Source organism: Python bivittatus, unplaced genomic scaffold (genome assembly GCF_059951505.1).
Source record: "Python bivittatus isolate LINGU-HERP-01145 unplaced genomic scaffold, Pbiv_v1 ctg000480_np1212, whole genome shotgun sequence".
Classification (NCBI taxonomy): domain Eukaryota; kingdom Metazoa; phylum Chordata; class Lepidosauria; order Squamata; family Pythonidae; genus Python; species Python bivittatus.
Genome location: NW_028277075.1, coordinates 64,467,289 through 64,476,034, shown reverse-complemented (window position 1 = coordinate 64,476,034; position 8,746 = coordinate 64,467,289). Strand labels below are relative to the sequence as shown.

At 40.7% G+C, this 8,746-nt stretch overlaps 1 protein-coding gene across 2 annotated transcripts in view; it reads left to right on the top strand.

The window, feature by feature from the left end:
• The first annotated feature begins 203 nt into the window (after positions 1–203).
• Positions 204–8,746, top strand: part of CD151 (CD151 molecule (Raph blood group)) — a 43,727-nt gene continuing 35,184 nt past the window's right edge. The window contains exon 1 of one of the 2 annotated variants that reach the window (XM_007431057.4): positions 204–414. The gene's annotated coding sequence lies outside the window, so the exon portion shown is untranslated. Of the gene's footprint in view, positions 415–573; positions 763–8,746 lie in introns of those variants that run through there. The other variant, XM_015888586.3, reaches the window with a different exon arrangement.

Below are 8,746 nucleotides of genomic sequence, written 5' to 3'. Positions count from 1 at the left end.
GCTCGATTTTCTTTCAAGCCTTGTTACCCCATGTGCTTACAGGCAACGCAAGGAACAGCGACCCCAGAATGCCACCCGGTGACACCACCACCCACGTCCAGCAAAATATCCCAGGACGGCGTCCCTCGCGCGTCCCCTGCTCAACAGGCACAGACCTCCCTTCCCGGGACCCGAATTCCGCTTCCTCACTACGCCTCACCGAGGCGGCCAGTGGTCCCGTTTCTCCGCTAGGCGTCTCGGAAAGATCAGCGTTTATACAAACCGCGTTGAATCAGCTGCCGAAGCCACGAGAGAACTGGGAGGGGTCTCTTCGGGAGGAGTCGCGGCTGTTCGCTGTCTCGGCGCTTTGGTAAAAGCGATCCCAGCCGCTCTCGCTGCCAGCAGCGCCAGGACCACCCGGCTCGCCAGGCGAAGGTAGGGCGGTGAAGAAGCCCCGGCTGCGTTCTCGGGCGCCCGCGCGTGCCAAGGGGCGCCCGCGCGGTTGCAGGCTGGTCTGTCTCGCGGGGGAAGGGCGGCGGGCGGGCGAGCGGGCGCGCGAGTCTACTTGGGCGAGCGGCCGCAAAGAAAGGAAGCCCTTGAGATACTCAACGGGGAAGCACAACTCCTTGTCCCTTCCATCTGCTGCTGGGTGCCGTCCTCTTTGTCTCGCGTGAGGGGGGAAAAAGGAGGGAGGCGTCCGGCGTTGGAGGCCCACAGAGTTCCTGAAAGTGACTCTCTGGCGCGCGGGAGCGGAGGCTGTGCGTGAAAGGACGGTTCTTCGTTGTACGTGTTTTTATAGCTCAGGGTCGCGTTGGCTGTAGCGGCCGGCGGGCGGGTGGGGAAGGTCCGTGCTTTGGAACCCCCCCACTTTCTGTTCGGGTCTCGTTTTGGAAAAGAGGCGATGGCGGGGGAGATGAAGGTGCATTTTATTTGAGCCGCAGGAAGCCCGAGCCTTGTTGGAAATCAACTTTTGTTCTTGAAATCCACGTGGGGGAAGGGTTCAAAATTCTGTGAAAGTGGAACTACGCGATAGCCGCGCGCGCGCACAGTATAGGCACACTTGATCGCTTTATTGATTTTTTTTTCATGGAAAGGTAACCTTAACTCTGTTACGTGATTATTTCTGCATATAATTTTAATCATAATTCATTAGCTGTCAGGTCCGTGCCCGTTCGTTTGGACACTCTGGGTAGTGGTAGAAAGTGTTGTGTGCGGGTGGTAGGACGCAACGTCTCCTTTTTCTGCTTTTAGTCTTGATAGCGCGGGTGTACCTATTGTGTCTTAATATCCTGCATTTGGTGGTTTACCCAATGTTGTCACTCAGATAATACATAATGTATTTTACTTAGATGGAGTAAATATAGATCAGTCTTCCCCAGCCTGTTGCCTCCCAAATGGAACTATGATTTTCAAAATTCCTGGCTTGTTTGAAGTTGTAGTTCCGAATTTCTGGAAGTTACAATTCCAGTCACATCTGGAAGACTCCAGTTTAGGGAAGGCGGGTGCAGATGATGGGTTTCAGAGAATTGATTTTTCTTTTTTATAGTGGTTCAGGAACTTGCAACGTGTGTTGGACCCAAGTATATAATAGGACCAAAAAAATTTTTTTTATTCTATGACAGACTTTAAAATATGGGCAGTGATGAATGCCCAAATTGGAAAAAGGGTGATTCCTTTTGTTAATATTCTCATTCTGAAATGTAAAAGTTAGGAGAGGCTGTTTTATTCATCTTTAATGTGTAGGTTTGCTTTCTGAATTCTAACATAGTATTTTGGTTCTGTTTGCACAGACTGATAATCTGTGTTAACTGAACTAAATTAGCTGTGTTTGTACCTGAGTCAAAAACTAGCTAACCATATAAAGTGTAGCATGCTATGCAATCTCAGCCTTTGAAATATAAAGTTGAAAACACTGAAACATGTAATAAATCCCATTGTCAAGATGTCATATTAGATTGCATGAGGTATTTCTACATTAAGATTTTCATAAATTTATTTGCACTGATGTGCTCGGGAGACTGAATCAATGTCAAAACTCCAGAGAAGTGTGCCTTCAGTTTATGTTTGCAACTTTCTGATTGCTCTGATCAGCATATACAAGTATTCCTCAGTTATCAACCACAGTTGGGACAGGCAACTCTGTTGCTAAGTGGCATGGTCATTAAGCGTGATGTCATGTGACTGCACCAACTTATTTTTTTTAATAATATTTTATTAAGATTTTAAAGATACATATTTAAAAGTTAGAAATGAAAAGGAAAATTTGAAATACAAAATATAAAGAAAAGGAAAAGAAAAAGTGAGGTAAAGTAAAAGAAGAAAAGATATGAAAAATAGATAACTTCCGATCTATCTCTGGTCTTAGAAATAATAAAGCTATCATAAGTGCTAGTTTTTAATACATTAAATAGGAATAATTCTTTGTCTAAACATATCCCATTACATTTATAATCTAATCTTCAAATCCCCATGTAAGCTTCACCCCACCTGCATTTTGCAAATAGTCCATCAATGGTTTCCATTCTTTAAGGTAGTAGTTGTTTGAGTTTTCTTTTAATAGGCAAGTCAGTTTATCATTTTCTGCCATATCCATCAGTTTTAACAACCATTCTTGTATTGTTGGTAGTGTCTGGGTTTTCCAAAATTGTGCATAAAGAAGTCTTGCTGTGGTAATCATGTATTGAGTAATTCTAATAAGATGTTTTCCTATTTGAAAGTCCATTATCCCCAACAGGAATAATTCTGGTTTAAATGGAATCTGTATTTGTAGTATGCTCTGCATCAACATTTGTATTTGAATCCAAAATCCAAACTGATGACGTCAGTTTTGGCTGTGGTTGTTAAGTGAATTATCACAGGTTGTTAAGCACGACATCACGTGACCACAACTTCCTACTGATTTCCTCATTGACTTTGCTTGTTGGAAGCTGGCAGCGAAGGTCACAAATGGTGATCATGTGAGTGTGGGAAACTGCAACCATCGTAAATATGTGCCTGAATTACGATCGCGTGACCCTGGGGGCACTGCAATGACTGCAACTGGATGGACCCGTATGTCTTTTTTTCAGCACTGTCATAAGTTCAAACAGTTGCTGAATGAGTGGTCGGTAAGTGAGGGCTACCTGTAATGAAGAAGCTTAAGGGAATTACACTTGCAATGTAACAGGAAAAAGGAGTTTGGGCATCTTTTCTGAAATAAAAAAAGTTTGTTTATGTCGTCATTGGGGTAGATGCCAAGTTTTTTCCCCCCCCCCTTTGGATGTAATATAACAATAGTAACATGATGGGATGAAACACGCTTTACTTTTGTGGGAATGTGTTCTGATCTGCTACTCTGTAGATGTTTCAGTCTTCATCCCCATCAGCTCCAGCCAGCTTGCACAAGAAAGAGGGGTTGTCTTGTGGGAGTTGTCCAGAAATTTGGAGAATGCTAGGTTGCCCAACCCTAGGGATATCTTTTTGCTACAGACGTGTTGTTGCATTTTCTTTGCATACTGGTTAGATAGGAATGACCTTGCATTGTACCATATTAACTAATAAAAAGAATACAGATAACAAAATAGCACTTCTTAATTTTCTAATGTGTTGTAAACACTGTCTTTGTCAAAGAGCATGTGCCTTTTGCACCATTGTATAATTTGTTTCCTCAGTAGCTGAGGAGAATAAACCAAGTTAAAGACTCCCTCAAAACCACCTTAACCCTTGGTGACTTTGTGGACACATATATGTGATTGTCTTGGTAATAGAATAAAGCCTGTTCTGCCATTCCTTTCTTCTGGGATGTTTTTTCAACTTCTCAGTCTAGCCTATAGCTTTGGGGTCTCCTGGTGGTCTCTCACACAAGTGCTTTTTAGCACTAACCCTGCTTAGTGTTTTGAAATCAGGGACGGTTGGCTAGATGTGGAAGAAAGTTGCTGTGTGCAATGGCAAGGTAGAAGAATGAAGAGAGAGTGGTGGTCTAGCAGCAAGAAAAGGTGCCAGTAAGATTTAAGGAAATGAGAAAGCAACTGCTGATCTGAAAAGGGCAGCCAGACCTGTAGGCAGTTCTGGGCAATGGTATCTAGGATCTTAGGAACAAACAAAGCTGAAAGGCTGTAGTGGAATTTGCTGGCATTGGCTATAAAAGAGCTGGAACTAACCCTTAAAGGAACAAGGTTCATTTCTTATTCTGCGGAGCAACCTTCTGTAATCTAGTGCTCTCTCACTGATTATTATGGCAAGTTTTCATCCAACACAAACGAAGGGGACCACCTTGGTGGAAGCTGGCTGCAAACCATAGAAAAGTTACCAGAAAATGGTTTAAAAGAATGCATCAGATTCTGAAATTGTGCTTTTTTAAAATAGTTTTGAGAAAAGAGCATGTTAATTATGCTCTTTGGAAGTAGAACCTAAACTTAATGAAAGGGTTAGTCAATAAAACTATGTCAATAAACCTGTTTCATTGGTCTGTTTTAAAAGAGTAGATAAATACTAATGTTGCTTTGAATAACCTTGCCTTCCTCTGTAAGTTTGGGAGAGTAATGAGAAGCCTAAATCTTCTGTAATACTCTTGATTCAAAATTTAATAGAGCCTAATTGAGTTAGTAGAGTGTAATCTAAGACTACTGTACCAGGTCTAGGCTGCAGAATTCCAGATGAATTGTTGTTTTTGCCATCTGGAGGTCATCTGCATTGTTGCAGCCAGATCTGGAATAAGATTTCAGTCTTGAAAAACTACATCTCCTTTTTTTTTTTTTTTGTACTCCCAAGTAAATATCAATAGGACTATATTACTTTAGGCCTGACTTCTACTCTATCTTTCATCAAATGTAGCTTATCAAGACTAAGATTACTAAAAGGGAAATGCCTTTAACTGAATTAAGGGTGACCTCAGATGGTGAACTGGAGTACAATTTAAACGAGTTAAATCCCCTCTCAAGTCCACTCATTTCTGGAGATTCAGCCTGTTGAGTAGTAGGAGGGAGATGGGTGGAGACTGAGCACCCAACAAAATTCTGTTACAGTATAACCTGAACCAATTACCCAGCTTCTGCAAGCTGCCAAAAATATTTAATGGGAGGGGTATGGCTTCCTACCTTCATATATTGATATATGCAAAATGTCCTCCTCTCTCTGCTATTAGAGGGCAGATACCATAATGTTCCTAAACACTTTGTGTAGCATAATAGAGGTTGAATTGATCACACAAGTTCTTTTTTAGTGTAGACTTTATTTGCCCATGTGCCAAAACCTTATTTTTCCTCTTTTAGTGGCCACCCTGGCCATTAAGGTGACTTCTGTGTTGATTTCCTTCCCGCATGTCTTTAAGGTCTTTAAGGAATCTATAATATTGTGAAATTTTGTTACTTAGCATCAAGACTGTGGAAGGGCATCCACTGTGAAATACAAGCCTGAGTGTTATATATGCATATAGATATATAGTCTTTTCTTGTTTTTTTGTATTTATTTGCTGGCTAATGGCTGTAATAAATTGAAATTCAATATATTCAAATGTGTGGGTTAGCAACACTAGGTGTGTATTTAAAAGAAATACAGCCAACTACCCCTCCCCTCCTCTCATCTGCAAATGTGTAGGAGAGCCAAGTTTTCCTCATGGAGTAAGCAGAACCTCTTGCAAGCATTTCTGTCATATCATTTCTCAAGCTGGATTGTTTGAGGTGCCAAAGTGGGAGTGATAGGACATAAAAGCCTGTATCTCGTTTCATCTGTATCTGGATAACAATCGTAGTCTTTATTTTTGGATTGTTAACTTTGAAAGACAAATGTCACATGATCTAATTTTTTTGTAATGATGTGCAGAGGTGTATTGGGGGGAAGAAGGTGTGGCTGTATGGTATTTCCCTTGGCATCTGCCGTCTTGCAGCCTGCTCTGTATCGTTGCCTAGTCAAGGCCAGTTTTGCTCTGTGAAATATGCCTGGAGGAAGTGTTTTTCCATTCTTGGCCTCCCAGATGGCTCCTTTGAGACACTAATATTATTTCCTTCTGGTCCTAAAGAAAAGATGCTGCTGCTCGAGGATTTAGTAGTGCTCCCACAAACAATGTGGGCGATACTAATGAAAACAGAGGCATCCAAGAGGAGCTGCTTGTGTGGGCACAACAGACTTTGTGCTAGCCATTTGTATCTAAAGGCTCCTGAAAGCAGCCCAAGGTGGCAGATTTTGTCCAAAATGGGATGTTGTAAAAAAAACAACAAGCCTGTTTCTACAGACAGTCTACGCTAGGGGTGACCAGCTTTGACAGGCGGGTGGGTGCTGAAGGCTTCACATGGCCTTTGAGCACCGTGCTGCTTTCTCAAAAGTGGCAGGTCTCTTTGCTCCTTGTTTCTGCCTATATCACACCAACACTCATTGGATGCCAGTTCATTGAATGGCTGGTTTGTGAATGGTGGTTGCATTTGCACAAGTCAGAGCCAAGTAACATGTGAGCCCATTTTCTTCTGAAAAAGTCTACACCCCTACCTGTAGTTATTTCTCTGTTTGCATGCTGCTTTGAATTTTGACCGCTGTTTCATCAGGACTGTTCCATGGCTGTGAATGACATTTGGCTCATTGTACTTGTCCTGGTTTTTCTCCCATCTCCTGCAGCTCTTTGAGTTTTGAACACATCTGCATTTCTTTCTGTAGTTTGTGTCTCTTGTCAGTATACAGGGCTATATTCTCCACTGGACACAGTGCCCTGAGACTATAAGATCATTTAACCTCCAAAATGTGTATTTTGTGGATTTATTATCATGATATGGGACCTATACCTGTATATAGTACATTTTTTGGTAGGATGAGCTTGGGGTCTAGGAGAGTCGAGAGCCTACAATGATTTTAATCCTGCCCTGGTTCTCTAGACATTGCTGATGAAGCATCCTTCCCAACGTGAGTTTATTTGTATGGTGTAATTTGTATGGTGAAATGATCTCTGACACAAAACAAAAAGTCTTCTAGTTCCCCACCTCAACCTAAGTGTTGCAGATAGTTTTTCTTTTTGAAATAAAATATAGGACTCCAACCAGTTAGCTCCCTGAGATTTTTGTGTGGCTGTATTTTATGACATGATTCACAAACATTTACATTTACCATTTTATCTCCTGGAAAACACTTTAACAACTTAGGAAAAAAATCCCTTCCACCTACTTGTTCAACCATAGGGTTGTTTAAAAGATACATAAATATTAGAAAGCATGTTATTTTATTGGAATGTTTGGAAGCAGTAACAGCTAAAAGGGGTAGATTTATTTTTAGGGGTGCATTGAAGGGCAGGTTTTCTTCAAATTGCAGCAATGTTCAACTTGGAAGGTATACTGTGAAGCTGCTCAATTTATTTAGTTGCCCAGAGTCAGCCGCTGGGGGAGATGAGCAGCACACAAATTTAATAAATAAATAAAATAAATAAAATTTATTTGCTTTCTATAGCCACCCATCTCAACAGGTGACTCTGGGTGGCATACAATTTAGTTGATTAGTACCTGACTTTCCCTGTGAGAAAGAGATTTGGTGTTTGCAGAAGAGAAATTACTTTAGTTTGAGTGAGAATATTATTGCAGGTTACTAGAGGACACAATCAAAACAATTGCAAGGAAAAGTAATATCCTTGTAAATTTAAATAGCACAGTGGGAAGAAACCCCAGACCTGTATTAAACTGCTTTCCAGTTGCATTGGTTATCCTGTGTTTAGTCCGTATGATGAAATGATGGTACAGTATTTAGTTAATCTTTCCTGCCATTGGAATGACCTCTGCAAAAACAAGGGGTTGGGGGAGAACAATTTCTCCTTTGCAGCTCTTCCCATTTCATATATGGGAACTTGCAGGAACAGAAGCAAGTCCCATCATGCAAGCAGATATCCAGGCATCTAATTTTGGATTTTATCTGAAGTAGGAAGCTACATAACATGGAAGATGCAGAATTGGATTGAATTAAGATTTGTAAAATGGGAAATAAATTGTGTTTGTTGGACACACGACTACAAATGAGTTTATTCTTTATGAGAAATAACATTGAGGGAAATTACTGTGGTAATTCTTCCTAACAAGAGATTGTTGTTCTATATATACAACATATAGATTGAATTTAGATAGAGGTTACCTGGAAAAGATGATGGAAAAGAGATTTGGCCAGAAAAGTTAGAGGGAAAACAGTGGATCTCTGCTTTCCTCAGTGTAAGACATGTCCTTTGGTCTTTGATGCGAACCCTGCATAAAATGCCCTCCAATACATGACTGCTGAGGGAAAAAGTGCTACATATTGGAAACTTTGGTGATCTGAAAATTTAAGAAGGATAGGACCTTGTTAATACTTTGATGGGAGACCACTAGGAGATACTAGGGCTATGCTCTACAGTGAGAAGTAGATAAAAATATCCTGCAGTACCCAACCAATTCTGCCTTACAACCAAGGGACCTACATAGCTATTTTCACAAAGACACCAGGAATTAAAACTGACTTGAAAGAGCTTTGACTTTAAGCAACTTTAGTTGAGAAATATAACCCAGTTGTGATTATATTATTTAAATGAATCTGTTTTTGTAAAACTTGCAAAGCTCACTGAATATGCAGTGGTGCATGTGCACTAGAAGGGTAGGAAATATATTTTTATATAGAATTAAAATGAAATGTGCTCTTAGAAATAAAAGTCATTATTGAAACATATTGCATATGTGATTGATTTGGTCTTTATATGTCTGAGAATGAGGGAGAACCAACAGTGGCAAACTATTCAGTTCCATTGACACTTTTTGCTGTTTACGAGAATGCTTCAGGTAAATATTTATGTTCT